Raw genomic sequence first — 22,925 nt, forward strand, 5'->3', positions numbered from 1 at the left:
AGATTGCAATGCAGAAGTCAAAAGCAGATAGTCTTGGACCAACACAGAGATAAGCAAAAATGGGAAGCTACTATTAACATGAGAGCTTGGTGGTGGTTTACTGGAGCACAGGTAGTAAAGACCTGTCCAGTGGGAGCTGGAGTCACAGACACAGATAAGATACAGCTGCTTCTGGAAAAAAAGTATGGAGAGAAATGGCCTAGATTCCCCCCACCTCTGTCTCCTGGTGGTATCTCCCTCCTGTTGGCTGAGACCAACCCTAAGGGAGCTAACAGACAAACATAGGAAATACAGCCTAACACACACAGTTCAGCCCCCTGAGAAAAAGGGCAACTAAAGAAAGTGGGAGGACAGCATCTGTGGGCACATTTCCAGGGCTGGCATTTACCAGGTCATTCTTTCCTTATTCACAATTATGAAACACCTAAGCAAAAGAGAAGTAACCAGGGAACTGAGCACAATTCCTCGGGTGAGGAGACTTGAGATATTAGAAGAGGTGCTCAGATACCTTCACTGGTAAAGTTAAGAAAGAATCCTTCTAACAACTATTTAATTTCTTCTAGTATTTCATGATTTCTTGCCAAGAAATCACGAGTACTATACTAACCTGATAATCTTGGCAGAAGCATATTTCTCATTGGGGTTTCCACTGAATGTGTGCACTTCCTTCCATTTACATGTTGATGTTCATCTTTCAGTTGTTGGTTGTAGGGCTACAGTCTTGTTGAGACAATGTTGGACAACATTGACATGAGGGGAGTGAAAGGATTCAGCCATCTGTTTTCTTTTAGGTTGCTGTAAATCTACTCTTCTGCTGCCATAGGAAAGACCTCTGTCTCTTCCTTCCTACTCACCTCTTCTTTATTTCTTCCTTTTTTGTCTCTTCCTCACTCCATACTTCTTTTCTCTTTTTTATCCAACAGAGATATTCAAATAAGCTTTCACTACTTGTTAACAGTTTAGTATTTATTCACTTATTTTTAAATATTTACTGAGCCCACACTCTGTGTTCCACACTGACCTAGATGATGGTGATTCAGCATTGAATTTTTAAACAAAAAATGAAAAGCAACAAGTTCCTTCTTTTATTGTTCTTGGTAGGTTTCTGATAGTTAATAGCAATTTTTATTGAATGGGAATCTTTGATAACTTATAATCTCCTAAAGAAACAAAATACACTCTTCCAAATATGAGTTATCTACTTTACTTAATTATTTAACTTGTTTAGTGTATGATTTCCTGACTATAGAATCTGAAATTCCATGTCCCTTGAAATGTTAATCAGTTATAATGAAATTGCAGTAAGAATCTGCTAATCTTCAACCAGATGTGCATTAACTGCTTTGAATCATAATTAACAAATTATGCTCATCCACTTTTAGCTATAATTTTTAAATTATTATTTGACTGAATATAAAACAATGTCCTGCTGGGCAAGGTGGCTCACGCCTGTAATCCCAGCACTTTGGGAAGCCGAGGTGGGTTGATCACTTGAGATCAGGAGTTTGAGACCAGACTGGCCACAATGGTGAAACCCTGTCTCTACCAAAAATACAAAAATTAGCAAGGCATGGTGGTGGCCCCCTGTAGTGCCAGCTACTGGGGAGGCTGAAGCAGGAGAATCGCTTGAACCTGGGAGACAGAGGTTGCAGTAGGCTGAGATTGCACCACTGCACTTCAACCTGGGAGACAGGAAAAAAGCAAACAAATAAACAAAAAGTCTTGACCAAGCTTGGTAACCGAAATGCTTAGATTATTACTGAAAATCAAAGAATCCTCAAGTTGCTATGCTAAACATAAAAATATAAAAATAAATCTTTAAATTATAAATTAAACCTTTCTATTTACTACAGCAACTAAATAAAAATATTTAATTTATTGTTTGAAGATTTATCTATTAATTTATTGGCCATCTGAAGTCTTCAAACATAATTTAGATGATTGATGGTGATGCGAAAGAATTATTCTCATTCTTTATTACCACTGACTTTTAATTCTCTCAAATCCATTTTCACTGTAAAAGCTAATATCATTTAATTATGAATATCCTGTTACTTGCTCTATCAAATCTACTCCATGAATGAGTTCTTGTTTGCATTGCTTCTAACTTTATTAACTGTAGCTTTGCCAGTTGTCTTCTACTGAATTCTCTTAAATCCATAGTAAATTCCTGAAACAACATGGTGAAGAATAGGGTTATAAATATACTTGATCATAACTATAAGCAATACATTTTGCTAGACAAAATATATATGAATGTAGCAATGATAAGGAAAAATATGAGCTACAATGAATATGAATTTGATGCATCTAATGTTCAAATAGTTTATCAGTAGATATCTACTATTTGGAGATAAACCACTGAATAAAATATACATGTTTGCTTCAAACATTTTATTATTCTTTTATTAAATCGGTTTATCTGAGTGTAGCTCTGTGCATTAAACTTGAAGTATCTGGAGAAGATGATTTAAAAGAGTTGTAAATGCAAACAGCTCTCTGTTCAGACTGTATCTTCCATTGGGAGGAAAGGGGATTAAAGTCTTTGTCAATGACATTTTCCTTTGATGAGTGATATCAAAAGGTTAGGGCATGTCTTCAAGACAATTTCTGAATAACGAATCCGTCTGAAATTCTGAAACTATGGTTTTTGTTTCCTGATTTTCCCCACAGATTACAGTTATGTACTTGAAATAGTTAATAGACATTATTTTTGTTTGCTGTTACTCGGTTTGCCTTGGAAGGAAGTCAGTTTGCATATGAAGTTTATTATATAAAATTTAGTAGCAACTCTCAAGTGGCAGAAAATGCCTATCAAATATTTAAATACTGTAAATCTTGAGTTTTTTAATGATTTTTTCATAGAAATTTGAAAATTTTTATTAAGAAGGCAAAACTCCGTTCAGCTAAAACAATAAGAAAACTTTTTAAAAAAAATTTCATGGGTAGAAAAATCCTCTGTTGCTTTTTATTGATAGAAAAGATTCACAGTACCTATCATGCTGAATAGGACCTTGGATTTTATTGCTAGTTTGTTTCTTGCTGCTATATCTGTGTGCTCACTTTTAATAAGCTTCCCCTTTCTGCTTCTTTAGATTTTTTGAAATATGCTTATTACTTTGGATTTCAACTTGGAAAGCTTATAGACTAAACATATTACTCTACTCGACAAAGCACATCAACTGAGTTTTCTCGAAAAGACCTATTTCGAGGTTTTTATAAAGGGGCTTATTCTCAAAAAGATTTCTCAAGTTATTTCTAGCATTTTAGAAATATCAAACAAAAATTTTATCTAAGTCCCATAAATATTTTCACTAGTAAGACAGATTACTCTAGAATAAGGAAAGAATAATTAACAATGTGAATAATTTCAAGTGTCTGAAATATTTAGCATGTTAGTGATTTTATTTCCATAATATGTTATATAGTGTTTGTTGTATATTTTAAACTTGACAATCAGTCCACGTATTTCCCAAGTGCCTATCACCAGTTTGGTCTATAATCTGTATGCAGGTCACTGGTGACCTTTTATTTCCTGGAGGTAGAAAGACAAAGAGGTAACTGAGTGATGTTGTACTATAAGACATCATTATCCTCTTTTCTCCATTCTAAAATTGCCATCATTTAAATTCTGTTTTTCAGACTAAATGTCCCTATGAATTCTTTTAAATATGATTTGGTCTACTCACATGGAGTTAATAAACTGGCTGAATTCCTCCCTCAGCTGTTCTCTCCATCTGTCCTGACACAAGGACTACCTCTTTGAGTCTTAGGATTCTTATTGCAGCATGCGTCATGCTGTGAAAAAGCTAGTGTGACCCATGGCAGGCTTAATTTGAGAAATAGTTTAGTATCATCTATCTGTCATAGAAGACTCTTTCAGTGTGGAGTTGAACTCTCTAAGTAGGTTTGTTAGACTCAGAATGTATATAAATTTAGAAATGAGGAGGAAGAAACACGAGCAACAATGGATATGAATTTGATGCACTCTAAATTATGTACTTAATTATAGAAAGAGCAATTTATATTTTGTGGTTTTCATTTGCCTGGTGAAAGTTAAATCAATGTCTCTAATTCCATTTTTGGAATTCTAAATTTCCATCTGTTCATGCTGATGTATTCTTTCAGCTGCAAAATATGAGCAATTTACTAATTGCCTTCCATAGAAAATACAGCTTCATTAAATTTTGCTTGCCCAGTGCCTCAGCTGCTTAAAGTGAAGATATCGTTTGAATTGACTTTGGATTGTTTTCATGCCATGTATTATGTTGGTGGGAGCTTGTCAAAATGTTGTAGATAGAGTTAGCCACCTGCTTTTAGGAGCCCCACTCCCTATATGCCTTATAATAGGAATATGTATTTTACTGAAACACTTATTCATTTGTCTCTAATTTTAACAAGTTATATTACTGAAGAGAAATATTCATCTTAATTTTAATTCATTGGGGTATTCAGAATCCACTTAATCCAGGATTCTCAGGTGTCAAAAACTGGAATGGCTGAATTGTTCATTCTCAGGAGAGACATGTTTTGTTGTCTAATAGAATCCATGCTTTGGTTTTTGTTTTCATGTTTTAGCTTTAGCGCTTTAGACCCTGAGTGTTGTTAAGCTTTTGAACAGATCACTGAGAGAGAATACTTTATAAAAAGGGGGGAAGGGAGCCAACAATATTTTTCTAGAACGTTCCACACCTGTTGCTCTCTGAAAGGCCAAGTTATGGCTAAGGTGTTCTGTCAGGTTCTTCCAAACACCTGATTTTATGTCTTCTCTCCCAGGTGATCTCTGAGATATTGTGAGTTCCACCTATTTATCTCGAGGTAGTGGGCATTTGTGAAAGCATATTTCATTTTCATAATATGTTTCATCCTGAAAAAAAAGAGTTATCCAATTGTGTCATCTGCCTCAGATGTGATCCATAAACTGTGAGATAATATATATACACATATATATATTTCCTGTTTAGAGTTCCTTCTAAGAGATAAGCAAAGAAATCCATGTGGGAGCTTATGAAATGTTTATTCAATTAAAATTTACCAAATTTTATAGTAAGAGGAAGAATAAAAAAGAGAAAAGAATAGGAGTAGGTTAGAAGAAAGAATCTCTGTCAGACAGCTTTGCCTTGAGATAAGTAGAGGCCACAAAAATGGCAAATCTCTAGGAAACATAACTCTTTTGGTAATTTGCATTCTTGCCTTGTTGGCCTACTTGTAATGTTGCTAAAACAATTAAACCAGACTTGAATTTTTTTCAGTCATCTAAGAATCTCTTCTTAACCACTGTGTATATATGTGCAAGGGCAACTCTAAGGCACTCCTACCCATCCTCATATCATTGTGGTTTCAGTAAAGAACTTTTATCGATAAAGAAAATGATATGCCCTGCAGAGGTGATACTGTTTTCTGCAAGGCCTACATGTTAATTATTATATATCAACCCTGTAATTTAAGGACCACATGAGTTCTGTACTCAGCAGAATAATTTGGTGAGCAGCCCTGCTTAAGTTCCTAGAGGCTTATTTAAAGTAGCAGGTTTGTTATTTAACACATTTTCCTTTGCTTCTTTGCTCTCAGAATCAGTGAGGTTTAATTGCATTATGAACTTTTAAATACTATATTCTTCTCAAACAAAACAAAACAAAACAAAACAAAACAAACAAACAATAATACTTGCCAGGTGCAGTGGCTCATGCCTGTAATCCCAGCAATTTGAGAGGCCAAGGCAAGTGGATCCCTTGAACTCAGGAGTTTGAGACCAGCCTAGGCAACATGGCGAAATCCTGTCTCTACTAAAAATACAAAATTGGCCAGGCATGGTGGCTCACCCCTGTAGTTCTAGCTACTTGGGAAGCTGTGGTGGGAGAATGGCTTGAACTTGGTAGGTGGAGGTTGCAGTGACCCAAGATTGCACCACTGCACTCCAGCCTGGGCAACAGAGGAAGACTCTGTCTTAAACAACAGCAACACCACCATCCAAGTATAGACATACTGCATGATTCAATATAACAAATGTTTATAGCACCCCTATGAATGCTGACACTGTGCAGGATCTAGAGATGCACACAGGAGGGCATTTCCCTGCCCTTAGGCACTTACTATCTAGCACTGACCTTTGTTATGAACCCTGGGGGTTCCTTGGAGGAACTTATGAGGGCTTTTGAAAAACCTCCCAACATTTTCTACCTATAATTATGTATTTACATCTTTCTGGACATACAGTTCACAGGCTTTTTCAGATCTTAGAAGTTCCTTTACTCCAAGTTTAATTCTTAAAGTTGTGAAAATCAGGAATCTAGTGAAGAAAGTTTTCAGTGGGTGTAGAAAAGGGTCTGCAAAAATGCTGATAATTTACTTTTAGACTAGATTATAATTTATAGACATAACAAAAAGATTTAATGCATGTTTTTGGGAAATAACTTCTCCTCAGATAATTTTAAAATTTTTATTAAAATACTTTTTCATCTGTAAAGGTCCTACTTTTTTTAAGGAAAGTGGTGGAGGCAGAAGTAACTAATAAATATAAAATATTATGCTTTCAATTTTTATTATTGTGATTTTATAAAACTGTTAACATTACAAAAATAGTTTCTTATGGTCCCAGACAATTTTAAAATGGCTTTTTTTTTTTCATAAAATAGAAATTAACAGCCACTGTCTACTCTTCAAGTAGCTAGTTCTTTGCTCATGCTGTAAGGCTTTCAGGGGTTCAGTTGACACGTGACTTATAGCTTTATTGTTGCATTATTCTGCAATGAATAATGCAGATTTCATGAGAATGACAGATCCAACTTTCCTCATACTTTCCTTCCACTTTTTTTTCCTAAGGACTCACTTCTTTTGTAATATTTGTTTCCCCCTGCCATGTTTGTCTCCAAAGATTTTTGTTTGTTTCTTTTGTCCATTTTCTAAGAAGGTTGTTATGTTGTACATTGCAGCGAAAAGGTAAAACAAACAAATGAACGACAACAAAACACAAAAAAATTAACCAAACATCCTGTTTGAGAAGTCATGCTTTGAGTTGGTGATGCTGTCAGTATTAGGAAGTAAACTAAGAAGTGTGACATTCTAAGAGAGAGGGGAATATGGTCAGAAAGTATACTCAATAATGATGCTGAAAATGAATATGTGTGATGATGTGAAGATAGCTTTAAACACTGTAGGATGTTCATGCTGGCATTTTTAAATCCCTAAATGATAACAATAGACATGAAGTCAGAAAGTCATCACAACTCTACATAGACTACAAGTCTGGAAGAAGAGCTGCAAAAAGAACCAGAAAAAAGCAAGGCAGAAACTATTCTTGGGTGCTAAATCAAGGTAACCTTCAGATTCAAGGAAAAGGCTGAATCTCAACATTTTTTTCCCAAGTGTTGATCCATGACTTAGCCTCTAGGGTATTCGTTATATATGAGGAGAAGGTAGAATAGATGAGACAGAATATTGAAAAGGTTACACTCCCTTTTTACAAGTCTATTAAAAGTTTATGATCTTTCCCAGAGTATATGCTACAATAAAGTTATTATGTCCCTTTCTAATGGCGAGGCGGTAGTAAGAATGATAAAAAACACTTCCATAACTTGCTGCAGGTTTCATATGAGACTCATAGGGTTGTTTGTGGAATAATGGCCTACAATATCTTGTGAAAGAGAATAGAATGTATTGTTTGTAAAAAAAAAAAAAACAATCCATTTAATTGCCAACCAAAAGACGCTCCCCACAGTTTCTAATTCCAGGGAGAATCTGATTTCTAGCCTTAGGTGCATTTTGAAAACTGAATTCCTTTGATGTTCCTCTGTAAAAAGTGAGAGATAAATTAGCTAAGCCTCAAACACTTTTTCTGAAAATTTCCTCTCTGAGTGTTGTTTTGGACTTAGCAGAAAGAACTTTTGGTGACTTTGTTTCATGACATATATGCCAGAATGCTGTTTCCATAGTACAGCAATCTGTTACCACTTCTTTTTCTGAGGCAGGCTTGCTCATGCTTCTTTCACCATTATTGTTTAATAATGGAAAATAGTTTATTCTTAGCCAGAATTCTTACATGCACACTCACGGGTAAGTTTTCTTAATGATGAATAGCTTCCCCAAGAATGGAAGGCTAAGCTTGAATTAAAGCAAAAAAACTTGGTTTGGCTTGCAGTTAATTAATTTAAAATACAGCCATACATAATTTAGCTTTCCAAAGCAAAGGCTGTAGACAGACAGTGGGAGAAGACCAAGAGCTGCTGAGCGTGGAGACCAGGGTCATGGCACTGGGAGACAGCAGAGCACAATGAAAACCACTGTGGGTCAACAAGTAGAGGACATGGATTCAATGTCTCATCATACCTTGGACAGATCCACCACATTCATTCGCTTAAATTTTATTAAGCTTCAAGTGTACACTGCTATTGAGGATTCACTAATTCTAATAATAAAAATACACAATTCCTGTTATTTAGTAGTTTTTAGTATAGTAGAGTTGATATATAAGTAAATAAGTTATTATAACCAAATGCCATGGAAACACAAAGGAATAAGGGATAACTCATTCTATAGCAGACATAGGAGGTTTTTAGGAGGAAGAAAAGTCTCAAATAGAACCTAAAGGATGGGCAAGAGTCAGCCAAGTGAAGTGGAAGAGTAGAATCTGGTAGGCAAAGGAAGCAGCCTGCTCACAGTCAGGAGAGAAGACAAACCAGGACACCCCTGGAAAACAATGAGTTAATTCACTGTGATCAGGGTAGGGAGTGGTGAGAAATGCAGCTAAAAATATAAGTAGGGCCCTGGTCAGGAAACAGCTTTAAGTCATTCCCAGAGGTTGCCCAAGCTGCAGGCTTGTAGGGGACGGCTATAGGGATTTTAATCAGGGAGTAATATAATGAGATTCGTGTTTTAGGTAGATCATTCTTCCCAAATGATGAAGTGATAATATAGTAGAAAGATTATTTAGGAGCTGGTGAAGTAGTTGAGATAAAAGATGACAAAATGGACTTCAATGGCAATGGAAATGAAGAAAGAATGACATTCAGAGATGGTGGTATAATTGTATCACTATTCTTTACCCATGAAATGTCCTGTCTAATCATGTTTTAAAGGATAAAATATGTGAAAGTATCCAATAAACTTTGAAAACATAGGATGTTGCTAAGAGAGTTTTCTTAAAACTTGTAGAGGTAAAATAGTTCAAATTGAACTATTTTAAACCTAACAGTTTTAGTCTACATGACAGAAGAGAAATGGAAATGTTACCAGTTCCTAACATTAACACAAAAGCTAAGTTAGTCTTATGTTCTTTTAAAATTACTCCTTAGAGTAATTACTTAATGAAAAGGCAAGCTCTGTTTTAAGAAAATCCACTATATGAGATGTATTTATTAAATGCAAAAGTAGGAGCAACGGTAATGCATTATATTAGAATATAGCACTTGGTGATTGTGTTTGTTTCTCAGTCTTTCTTGTTCCCCACCATACCTGAGAGACAGTCATCAATTCATTAATGTCATCAACTCGTCAATTTTTTTTGAGACCGAGTCTTGCTCTGTCACCAGGCTGGAGTGCAGTGGGGTGATCCCGGCTCACTGCAACCTCTGCCTCTGGATTTAAGCAATTCTCCTGCCTCAGCCTCCCGAGTAGCTGGGACTTCAGGTGCATGCCACCACTATAATTAGTTGGTGCATGCCCAACTAATTTTTGTATTTTTTAAAGTAGAGGTGGGGTTTCACCATGTTTGCCAGGATGGTCTCCATCTCTTGACCTTGTGATCCACCCGCCTTGGCCTCCCAAAGTGCTGGGATTACAGGTGCAAGCCACCATGCCTGGCCAACTTGTCAGTCTTTATCAAAGCAGTGATTCTTGATGTTGGGTATGGCAGATTCTTTTGGGCATGTTAATTGATTGAAAATAAACCCTCACTCTCAAGTGATTCTGTTCTCTAATCTCTCTCCTCAGAGCACCCTTTCCCCACCACACATACCTTGGAAATTATTGCTCTTGGAGCAACTTGAAGATAGAGGTTTTGTCTCATTCATTTACATTGTTTACGTAACTATGTGTTTCTAAAACACAGTAGGTTCTCAGAAATATTGGCAGAATTAATAAAATGTTTCAATAATTCTCACATTGACTATTTTATTTAACCTTTCCACTCATGCTCCTTTTATTTATTACCGCAGCCAGAAGAACCCCTACCACTACCTCCAGGTGTTAGTACACTTGTTTACAGAATTTTAACATGATTTTACTTACACCCACAAATAAGCCCAAGGTTCTCAACGTATCTTTGTTTCATGACATCACCGTATCCTTTAAGAAGTCCACTTTTCTTCACAAAGTTGGTATTAATAATTTTTATACTTAGAAAATTTAGAATTAAAATGAATTTAGAAGAATCATATTTGCCACTTTCTTTCTGATAAACATCTCATATGTAAATGTGGCACACAAATGCTTTCTTATATAATGTGCCAAATACATTGAATCCATGTATGTAGAAGGGGCAGTTTTTACTAAATTAGCAGGCGTCTTTATGCTTGCTTGAAAGACTTCATTAACCTAGAACCTTTATGTCATGTTCTAAACTTTTTCACAGAGATTAGTGGTAGAAGGGGAAAAATAACGATTTGTAACAAAAAGTATGTATATGTTTTAATTAATGAACACTTTGGAATTGAAAAAAATTATTAAATTTCAACCTAAAATATGATATTATCCCTCCAACATTAGTGAAGTATACTCAATTTTCCTTAATAACATTTCTAATTCTGTAATTATGTTTCTTCGTTCACTGTGGATTTGTATCCTGGGGCTATTCACTGATGCTAACTGGAAGAGTGTGGTTTTCTGTGGTTAATGTCTCCAGGATGCCTCTTTACTGATTCATGTTACTAATGTAGGAGGGCTGAAGTTCATTTTTCCCTTGTTCATTTGCTTTTGTTTTGTGTCTGTATGCAGAAGTGCAAATGACATGTGGCTTTAATAGACTGACTCAGCAATCTCTGTGTTCGATGTGTTTATTTTTCACCTAGAACTATTTTCTAGTTCACTTTTAGCTGATATTTGTTCTATAGAATATCATTGGGGCTAATGGGATCTTTTGCCTATTAAAAGAAAGGCTTGCAACAAAAGCTGGTCCTTCTCAGAATTTTAAGTTAACTTGTTTTCTTTAGAACCTTCCATATGCCATCATCATATCATGCATTATGCTGCAATGATTCCTTTTGATGTCTATCTTCCCCAACTCTACTGCTGCAAAGTTCCCTGGGAGCAGAAATTCAGCTTTATCTACTGAGTGCAGAGAAAACAGTGAGAGTAGTGGCAGGTGCATAGTGTATGGTCAGTAAATGTCATTTGACTTGAACCCAACTACACGGTTCTGAGCACTTCTCTAGTGTTTATAAAACCCTTTCTGATATCCAATTTTATTTAAACCTCTCTAAAAACTTGAGAAAATGATGACTATCCTCAACAACTCTTAACTGAGCTTATCTTCTAAATATACCCTGACTCAGGACCACTTCTCATTCTTCCATCTACCCTGGATCATGTAATAATTTGAAACTTACCTCCCAGCTCCACTCTTGTTCCTTGTAGTCTGTTCCGCAGAATGCCTAGAGTTTTCCTTTTAAAATGTAAAACAGTTCACATTCTCAGCTAATACTTTCCAATGGCTTCTTACCATATTTATAATAAAACTCAAAGTACTTATCATGGCTTGCAAGGCCCTACCACAGTGTTGTTTCAAATTTTGTCATAACCGATAGTAAGAGGGGTGTTTTGCATTGCAACCCAGCATGCGTGTACACGTGCATATGCCTGCGCACGCACACACACACACACACACACACACACAAATGAAAGGAAAACTATACACTGATATTTTCTTTCTTTCTTTTTTCTTTTCTTTTCTTTTTATTTTTTCTGAGACGGAGTTTCGCTCTTGTTACCCAGGCTGGAGTGCAATGGCACGATCTCGGCTCACCGCAACCTCCGCCTCCTGGGTTCAGGCAATTCTCCTGCCTCAGCCTCCGGAGTAGCTGAGGTTACAGGCACGCACCACCATGCCCAGCTAATTTTTTATATTTTTAGTAGAGACGGGGTTTCACCATGTTGACCAGGATGGTCTCGATGTCTTGACCTCGTGATCCACCCGCCTCGGCCTTCCAAAGTTCTGGGATTACAGGCCTAAGCCACTGCGCCCGGCCTGCACTGATATTTTCTGTCTCATTTTACTCTTCTTGGTTACATAAAAAGGTGCTAGTGATGACCCAGCAATTTATTTTCATGACTGCAGCTTGGAAAACATTGCTCTACTTGTTCTGGCTTCTGCCTGCCTCCTGATGTCACCTTTAGGCTTCCCTTTTCCACTCTGCTCCAGTAAATGGCATCCTTGTGGTTTCCTTACCACACCAAGCAAGCTCCCCCTTTTAGGGTCTTTGTATTGTATTTCCTTGTATCTGATACATTCTTTTGCCAGATATTCACATTGCTCCCTCCTTTACTTCATTCAAATCTCTGCTCAGGTGTTACCTTCTCAAAAAAGACTTTTATGACCATCCTATCTAGAATACTGCTCTTTGGTCACCCCCTTGCCTGTCACGCAACGCACATTCATGAGTAACCTGGCACTAAACCATAAGTAGACAACCTGCTTCTAGGTTGGGATTTCATATGTAGCAGAGTATGATGTGCTATTGAAAGTCAGCCCTCGACCAAGGGTTTGTAAAAGTAATAATAATAATAATAATAATAATTGAAAAAGTAAAGTAAAAAAGAAGCTAACAAAACTAAAAAGAAAGGAAAAAAATTAGAATAGTACTCTGTTGTGGTTACATGCTAGCCTCTTAATCTTTTATCTCTGTAGTGTCGCTGTTTGACATTATATATCTCTTTTTATTGTCTGTCTCATCAACTAGAATTTAAGATGCATAAAAAAAGAGATGGTGACTCTTTGGGGCACTGCTTTATCTCAACTACCTAGAACACTGTCTGGCTCTTAGTAGTCATGGCTTTATTTCCTGAATAATGTGTCTGCATTACAATAGAAGAGACGAAAGCTCAAGATGTTAATGGCTGTCAAGCACATTGCCCATGATTGTGTGGCTAACATGTGTATATCAAAAGCTGGAATCTACTTGGTTTTTTAAAAATTATTTAAATAATGTCAGACATGTGATAGTTTATTTCATCTCTTTACCAGACCTATTTTTCTAAGTTAATATATGGCATATTTTTGAATGCAGTAATTGTTTTTCATTCAATGGTTCATACTTGTTGAATGTTTACCATGTACTTTATACTGTTCTGGACTGGTGAACAAAGACACAATCTTTGTCCTCAATTCTTTGTCCCACAGTCTAGTGAGAAGATAAATAAGTAAATGTTGATGATACATATTCCAGATTTTAAGCTTATTGTACACTGGAAACACATACAAATAACTCGATAATGTGGGTTAGTAAAGGCTGCTTGGAGTGATTAATTTTCAAACAGGAACATGAAGGCCTGAAAAAGAGATTATCAAAGTGAAGAAAGACAGGCAGAAGAAAGGGGATATGCAAAAATCCCAGGGTCCAGAGAGTGTGGGGAGAATGGTAAACCTTTCCGAGTGACTCAGTGGAGAAGGGTGAGAAATTATTTGGGGCTGATAAACAGGGACCAGATAAGGAAGGACTTCTCAAGCATTGTCATGGGTCACGCACACTAGCCTAGGGTGAAGGGAAGCTATTAAGAAGCAAGTGGGACAATAGCGTTACAAGATTTGAAGTTCCAAAGGGTCACTCTGTCCACAATGTAGAACTGGAGTTGAGAAAAGGAAGATAGAAGGCAGGGGAATAGAGCTATAGTAATCTAAATTACTGTAGACATGGGCAGAATATTTGAGAAATGTTAAGAAGCTAATAATCAATATGAATTGTACGTAATTAAATTGGAATTTAAGGGAGGTGGAATTCAAGATGACTAATAGCATATAGTAGTGGGTTAATAAGTATGTGTTAAATTAATGAATGAAGAAAGAAAGAAAGATTCATGACCAGGGCACTGGGTGATTGGTGGTACAATTACTGAGACTTTTCAGTTAAAGAACCATAGAAAATTTTAATTTTCAAGAAGCAGGAAAGAGAAATTTCATTTTCAAGACGTGATTACACTTTTTGATGATGTAGAGCTAATAAATTAGTGAACTACCATTTGAAACTACAGAACAGAATAAAAAATAGAGAAAATGGAATTCAACTTCTTTGCCAAACCACTAAAGCATTATGTAATTAAGCTTTCCAATTACGCTCAGTTCATATCATAATTAAAATTTGCATTACTAGCTTTCAAAGGTTCCTTTGGTCACCTAGTGCTATGATATCTCTAAGCAACATTAGTGCTTCCCATATATAACACAATATAACACATGGAATTGCTTTGTGCATTGCAAGTATTTAAGAGAGTTTTGTTGAATTACCTGGTATGATCTTTGTTCAACATTTGGAACTAGTTCTGTCTTGAATAAAGCAGGAGATGAAATGCTTTCATTGCAAACTAAGTGACTTGCCCAAGGTCACTCATCTTACTAGTGCCAGAGTCAACTGTGCTTCAAGTTCAGTGCTCTTTCCATTGTTCCTTTCAGAAAACCTGTGACTTATTATGAGGCTTAGAGATTCTCCCTGCTCACTTTAATCTGCAGACTGTGTTTGATTTGAGACACAAATCTTGTTTCCACTTTCATTACAATTTACAAATTTCTTTGTCATGTTCTTTAAAATCATAGCATAAATCTGCCCAGAAATCATTGTACTGCCAAGAAATAGATGTCGTTGAAGATTGAGAGAAAAATCACCTATTTTCTCTAGAATGTTTTCTTTTGCATCGATACAAATAAAGCATAATTAGGCAAATGACAACACTTGTTTTTGTACTGTGTAAGTGGTTAGAGCTGAGGTCTTAATCTTTGCTGCACGTTAGAATCACTTGGGAAGTTTTAAAAAATATCCTGTCACCAAGTCCTCACCCCGGAACAATAAAATCAGAATCTCTGAGGTGGAATCTAGTCAACAGTATTCTTAAAACTCCCATATGATTTCTTTATGCAGCCATAGTGAAACCATAGACTAGAGCAACTTGGTGAAAATGATGAAAACACACACAAAGCACCTCTTACTTATTGTCTTTTTTTTTCTAGCCACAAGGTGGCAGCATCACAATATAGTGCACTTTCTCGCCCCTCTGAGTGGACGTGGAAATTTGCAACATCGACATTTTCTCTGCTGTTCTCTGTTGCTTCGTTTGCCTAAAAAAAAGTTAAAATATTTTTCAGTAGGTTGAATTAGTAGGAACTATAAGTCTTGGGTGGAAAAATGCAAAGAACACAGACTTTGTAATCAGTTAGATTTGAGGTTAAATATAGCCTCTGCTACTAACGGATAGATTTTTAAATCTTTGTGTGCTTCAGTTGAATACCTGGAATAGGAGGGTTATCACAAAGACTAAATGAGATCATATATGAAAATCCATTTTCTATAACTGATAGTAGGAAGAAGAAGATGTTAAGGAGAAAAAAATGATAACGCTGTGATAGAGTTATTTACATAAGATCCAGAAAAACCCAGGATACTTACTCTTCTATTTATAGCCTTTCTTTCCTGAATGTGGGTCTCGTCCTTCCCTGTGTGTATCCTATGGCTTAGTTTCCAGTGGCAATTACTTCTTACAAATAAACATGTTCTAGTCTCTTTCATTTCAAAGAACAAAGAATCAAAGCACACATTTATTTTTAACTACACTTCTGCCTTTAACAATGGAAGTATGTCGTCCAGCTTCATAGCCAAGTCTCTGTAAAACATTTGTCCTTGCTTATGCGCAATTACTCTAGTTCACTTTTCAAACATTGACACCACTTTCTCTAAATTCACCGGTGGTTTCTTAGGTGCCAAGTCCAAAAAAATTGGTATCTCATGTATTTGCCCATTTAAATAAGCTGACAACACCCTACTTCCTGTACCACTGCACATTAATTTCTGTGATGGCAGCACACCTATTCTTCTGCAGCCTCCATTCCTAGATGTGAGTTGTTCTCTCTTCCCTTAGAATTGTGCATCCCAGGAATTTTTTTCTTATAGCCCTAATTTCTTTTCTCTCTGGGAGTCTTATCTTCCACCACAGCCTTAATTTTAATTATCATAAATGACTCAAAATCTCTACATTGTACCATAGAGCTGGCCTCAGTTCCAGATGTATAAACCTAACAGTTACTGGAATTGAAACTGGCATTGCATTTCATCGTATTAAATATTAAACTGGCCATGTCTCCTCTCCACACAAAATCTATGCTTCCTCCTCCTTCCAGTTGATGGCAGTACTTTGTATCCAGGTTGTCATCTGGATAATGAGATGTCTTGGAGTCTTTCTTTCTATTCCCTCAGTCCCCTTCATATCCAAGGTGTTTGGAGAATTTAATCAATTTGCATTCAAGGTAATTATTGATAGGCAAGGACTTAATACTGCCATTTAGCTCATTGTTTTTTGTTTTTGTAGGTTCTTTGTTCCTTTCTTCTTCCTTTCTTTTTTTTCTGATAAAATGATTTTCTCTGGTGGTATGCTTTGATTCCTTACTTTGTATCTTTTGTGTATCTACCATAAATGTTTACTTTATGGTTACCATGAGGCTTACAAAAACATCTTATAGTTATAACAAGCTACTGTAAGTTGATAATAACTTTTCACTTGCATTAAAAAAAACTGTACTTTTACTCCACCATTCCTCCCACATTTAAAATTTTTGATGTCTCAATTAACATATTTTTATATTTTGTATTCCTAAACACATTCTTTAAATTTTACTTTAAGTTCTGGGATACATGTGCAGAATGTGCAGGTTTTTTGCATAGATAGGCATGTGCCATAGTGGTTTGCTGCACCTATCAACCCAATATCTAGATCTTTTAAAATAATTAGTTTATTTATTTATTTTTATTTTGAGATGGAGTCTCCCTCTGTCACCCAGGCTGGAGTGCAATGTCGCCATCTCAGCTCACTGCAACCTCCACCTCCCAGATTCAAGCGATTCTCCTGCCTCAGCCTCCTGAGTAGCTGGGATTACAGGTGTGCACTACCATGCCTGACTGAACATCTAGGTTTTAAGATCCTCATATGTTTTAAGACCCTAATGCTCATCCTCCCCTTGTCCCCAACCCTCTGATAGGTCCTGGTGTGTGTTGTTTCCCTCCCTGTGTCCATGTGTTCTAACTGTTCAACTCTTACTTATGAGTGAGAACATGCAGTGTTTGGTTTTCTGTTTGTTTGCTGAAGATGATGGTTTCCAGCTTTATTCACATTCCTGCAAAGGACATAAACTCATCTTTTTTATGGCTGCATAGTATTCCAGGGTATATATGTGCCACATTTTCTTTATCCAGTCTATCATTGATAGGCATTTGGGTTAGTTCCAAGTCTTCACTATTGTAAATAGCAATAAACATAAGTGTGCATGTGTCTTTATAGTAGAATGATTTATAGTTCTTTGGATATATACCCAGTAATGAGATTGCTGGGTCAAATGGTATTTCTGGTTCTAGACCCTTGAGGAATCACCACACTGTTTTCCACAGAGGTTGAACTAATTTAACTCCCACCAACAGTGTAAAAGCATTGCTATTTCTCCATGGCCCCACCAGCATATGTTGTTTCCTGACTTTTTAATAATTGCTATTCTAACTGACATGAGATGGCATCTCATTTTGGTTTTATTTACATTTCTCTAATGACCAGTGATGGTGAACTTTTTTCAAATGTTTGTTGGCCACTTAAATGTTTTCTTTTGATAAGTGTCCATTCACATTTTTTGCCCACTTTTTGATGGGGTTGCTTATTTTTTTCTTGTAAATTTGTTTAAGTCCCTGGTAGATTCTGGATATTAGATTTTTGTCAGATGAGTGGATGGCAAAAAATTTTCTTTCATTCTGTAGGTTGCCTGTTCACTCTGATGATAGTTTCTTTTGTTGCACAGAAACTATTTAGTTTAATGAGATCCCATTTGTCAGTTTTGGCTTTTGTTGCAATTGCTTTTGGTGTTTTAGTCATGAAGTCTTTGCCCATGCCTATGTCCTGAATGGCATTGCCTAGGTTTTCTTCTAGGGTTTTTATGGTTTTGGGTTTTACATTTAAGTTTTTAATCCATCTTGAGTTACTTTTTGTATAAGGTATAAGGAAAGGGTCCAGTTTCAGTTTTCTGCATATGGCTAGCCAGTTTTTCCAGCATGATTTATTAAATAGGGTATCTTTTCCCCATTACTTGTGTTGTTAGGTTTGTCAAAGATCAGATCATTGTAGATGCCTTAACACATTATTGTAGCTATTATTATTCTTAATAGTTTTGTCTTTTAACCTTCATGGCAGAGATATAGGTGAATTACACATCACCATTACAGTATTAGAGTGTTCTGAGTTTAACTGTGTACTTTCATTTATAAGTGAGTTTTATACTTTCACATGTTTTTGTGTCATTATTAGAATGCTTTTCTTTTAGCCTGAAGGACTCTCTTAAGCATTTCCTGTAAGACAGGTCTGATAGTGATGAATTCCCTCAACATTTGTTCCAGAAAGTCTTTATCTCTCCTTCTAAAGGGAAACTTTGTTGGGTACAGTATTCCTAATTGATTCTTCTTTTTTTTTTAATTTTAGCATTTTTACTCTCTCATCCCACATATTCCTAACCTGTAATGTTTCTGCTGAAAAATCTACTGCCAGCCTGATAGGGACTCCCTTAAATGTGATTTGCTTCTTTTCTCTTGGTGCCTTCAAGATCCTTTCTTTGAGTTTGATTTTGTTGATTTCATTATGATATGTCTTGGTTGTAATCTTGTTTGGATTGAATGTGATTAGAGATCTTTAACTTTCCTATACCTGAATATATCTTTCCGAGATTTGAAAAGTTTTCTGTTATTATTTCCTTAAACATACTTCCTCCCCCTTGTCTTTCTCTTCTTGAACTAAAAAAAGTTCTCTTTTGATGCTCTCCCAAAAATCACATACATTTTCTCTATTTGTTTTCCTTTTGTTCTCCTCTGGCCATGTATTTTTAAATAACCTGTCAAGACTACAAATTCTTCTCCTTGATTAGTCCTACTCTTGATGCTCTCTATTGCATTTTTCATTTCGTTCATTATATTCAGCCATAGAATTTTTTTTTGTCCTTGAAAAATAATTTTGATCTCTCTGTTAAATATGTTTTATTTATTATTTTTTGATTTTATTATATTGTTTCCCAATAATTTTTTAAGTTTGCTGAGCTTCCTTAAAACTGTTATTTTGAATTTTTTGTCTCATAATTTATATATTTCCATTTCTTTTGAGTCAGCCATTGGGAGATTTCTGTGTTTTTTTTTTTTTTTTTTTTTTGGTGGTAGTTTATGTCAGCTTGGTTGTTCATGTTTCTTATTTCATTATATTGCTGTCTGTGTATTTGAAGAAGTAAGGGCTTATTCCAGACTTTGCAGACTTCCTTTGTCAAGAAAACTCTTCATTAGTCAGCCTGCCCATAGATCCTGTGCATGCCATTGTGTGGTCTAAGAGTAGCCTGCCGTTGGAGTCCTCAGGCAGGTTGGCTGGATGCCTGGGACAGCAGATGGGTGAGTCTATGGGGTTGGGCCTAAAGTTTAGATCCATAAGTCTGGGCTTATTGATTGAGTCCACATGGATGGGCCTGAAGCCTGGTTACACAAGGGCAGATCTGACGCTTATATCTGCAGAGGCTGGCCTTAACGCTGGGTCCACAAGGGCTACTTGGCTCTGGGATGGGCTTTGAGTTTGAGTCTGCAGGGGATAGCAAGTTACTGGGATGAACCTGAAGTCCAGGATTATAGGAGTCAACCCACTGCTGGAGAAGTTCCAGAAGCTGGGCTGTTGAGGTAGACCTGGCAGCAGAGTGGCCTAGAGACCGAGTCTGCTGTAAAGACCTTGAGCCTAGGGCTACGAGCTCCTGATCAGTGTTGGGAAAGGTATGGAAATGCAGTCCACAAGTACTAGCCTGGAGTCTAGGACTGTGAGGGTCTCTTTGGTGGTGGGTTTTACATAGGCAGGCCCAGTGTTGGGGTTTAAGGCAAAGTCTGATGCTCACTTCTCTCTCCTTCCATCATGTGGAGGGTATCTCTCTCCATGCTGTGCTGTTTGGTGTTGGGGCAAGAGAAGCAGATAATGTAAAACTGTCCTTCCTCTCTCCAATGCATCTTTTTTTTATTTCTGTGCTATATCCAAGTGCTGAAATCTCTTACCTGGTTTCCTGCACTCTTGTGAAGGTATTTTTGTGTGTGGATAGTTGTTCAAATTGGTGTTTTTTTGTGGGAGGGGGAGCACTGGAGAGTCATTTTTATCATCTTGCTGACGTCTACTCAACTCATACTTTTAATAGGCCTTTATTTCATCTGTAGTAGTATATTGTTTAATATCTGTTTGAGAACACAGACATAGTTCCTGAACCATGCTGAAGCAATTTTTAATAATCAACCGATGGTATATCACAAAATGCCATTATCTACTTTTGGAAGGTAATGAAGTTTTTGATATTTAGAAACCAGGTCATTGTTTAATGATAGTATAAGGTCACATTACTGATAAATCATAGGAATTAAATATATCTAATCGATTCGTTTGATAATTGTGCATATTGCTATAATATTTTCATTCTTTTGGTGGATTGTTGGAAGATTATTTGTGAAACAAATACTGAGCTCCATTTGGGGGTAATTAGCTGCTGTTGGTGCCACAGAGAATATAAGGTTTTAGAGAAAAATAGAACATGCTAAACTTTCATTAGCCAAATAAAACCATAAAAGCAAATATTATATAGTACTTCATCAGAGTCATTTTACCAAATTTTTAATTTTCTAATTAAAAGGTGAAAATTTAAGAAGTCCTAATCGTCAGAATTTTTAAATAAATTTAGAAAACTTATTCTATGTGTGTAGATTCAAGGTAATATAAAATCAAAATGTTACACATTTCCTCAATGAATTTGCTGATTTGTCTAATTTTGCAATAAGATATACCCTTCTTGCTTAAAGCCCTTTAATAACCATGCATCTTTTGGCGGTCATCAAACTGCCAAGCTTAATAAGAAAAAACAGAGCAGAGCCAGGGCACTGCCCGCTCCAGGTGCTGAATCCAGGCGCCGGGACCCGAGCCAGGCGCCGCCGCCACCACCGCCACCGGAACCCGTGGAGCCTGCCGGGGCCACTGGAGTGCGTCTGCGTCCACGCAGCTGCCAGCCCGCCAGCACCCAGGGCCCTCGCATGCCAGGTCGTTGGAGGCGGCAGCGAGACATGCACCCGGCCCGAAAGTTCCTCAGCCTCCTCTTCCTCGTCCTGATGGGCACTGAACCCACTCAGGTGCTGCCCACCAACCCTGAGGAGAGCTGGCAGGTGTACAGTTCTGCCCAGGACAGTGAGGGCAGGTGTATCTGCACAGTGGTTGCCCCACAGCAGACCATGTGTTCACGGGTGTCCGCACAAAACAGCTGAGGCAGCTATTGGAGAAGGTGCCAAACATGTCTCAATCCATAGAGGTCTTGGACAGGTGGACCCAGAAAGACTTGCAGTACGCGGAGAAGAAGGAGAAACAAATAAAAGGACTGGAGTCCAAGTTCAAACAGGTGGAGGAGAGTCATAAGCAACCCGGCCAGGCAGTTCAAGGCAATAAAAGCGAAAATAGATGAACTTAGGCCTTTGATACCTATGTCGGAAGAGTACAAGGCCGATGCCAAACTGGTATTGCAGTTTAAAGAGGAGGTCCAGAATCTGACATCAGTGCTTAACGAGCTGCAAGAGGAAATTGGCGCCTATGACTACGATTAACTTCAGAGCAGCGTCCAATCTTGAAAAAAGCCTCCATGCATGCATGCAAAAACTATCTTGCGGGAAGTTGACGGGCATCAGTGACCCCATGACAGTCAAGACCTCCGACTCTAGGTTCGGATCCTGGATGACAGACCCTCTCGCCCCAGAAGGCGATAACCGGGTGTGGTACATGGATGGCTATCAGAACAACCGCTTCGTGCGTGAGTACAAATCCATGGTGGACTTCATGAACACGGACAATTTCACCTCGCACCACCTCCCCCACCCCTGGTCGGGCACGGGGGCAGGTGGTGTACAATGGGTCCATCTATTTCAACACGTTCCAGAGCCACATCATCATCAGGTTCGACCTGAAGACAGAGACCACCCTCAAGACCCGCAGCCTGGACTATGCCAGCTACAACATGTACCACTATGCCTGGGGCGTTCACTTGGACATCGACCTCATGGTGGACGAGAGCGGGCTGTGGGCCGTGTATGCCACCAACCAGAACACCAGAAACATCGTGGTCAGCAGGCTGGACCCCGTGTCCCTGCAGACGCTGCAGACGTGGAACACGAGCTATTCCAAGCGCAGCACCGGGGAGGCCTTCATCATCTGTGGCACACTGTATGTCACCAACGGCTACTCGGGGAGCACCAAGGACCACTACGCCCACCAGACCAACGCCTCCACCTATGAGTCCCCTTCCATCGACGTCCCCTTCCAGAACAAATACTCCCACATCTCCATGCTGGACTACAACCCCAAGGACTGCGCGCTGTACGCCTGGAACAATGGTCACCAGATCCTCTACAACATGACCCTCTTCCACGTCATCCGCTCTGACGAGTTGTAGCTCCCCGCGCCTGGAAGCCAGGGGCCCACGTCCTCACCGCGAGGAAACTCCTGTGAAACCACTGCCAAAAAGATACCAATACTGCTAACAAAAGTAATTGTGAAAAATCATCAGCAGTACGGACTCTGACATCGAGGGATGGCATTACCTCCACATTTCTCCCATTCGAGCCGGCAGGCCACAGACGTCGGAAGAAACTCCTGTATTTGCAGCAGGAACTGCAGCCCACGGCGCCCCGGCCCTCCTCCCCACCCCCTCACCCTCTGGTCAG

General features: G+C 37.9%; 1 protein-coding gene and 1 pseudogene across 32 annotated transcripts in view; both read left to right on the plus strand.

Moving 5' to 3' along the window:
- The window catches only part of MAPK10 (mitogen-activated protein kinase 10), a 580,859-nt gene that overhangs the window by 535,285 nt on the left and 22,649 nt on the right, over positions 1–22,925 (plus strand). The window lies entirely within an intron of this gene.
- LOC100389750 (noelin pseudogene) lies at positions 19,347–22,798 on the plus strand (annotated as a pseudogene). The gene has a single exon (XR_013533032.1). The product of XR_013533032.1 is annotated as a noelin pseudogene (transcript).

The sequence above is a fragment of the Callithrix jacchus genome, chromosome 3 (genome assembly GCF_049354715.1).
Source record: "Callithrix jacchus isolate 240 chromosome 3, calJac240_pri, whole genome shotgun sequence".
In the NCBI taxonomy this organism is placed as follows: domain Eukaryota; kingdom Metazoa; phylum Chordata; class Mammalia; order Primates; family Cebidae; genus Callithrix; species Callithrix jacchus.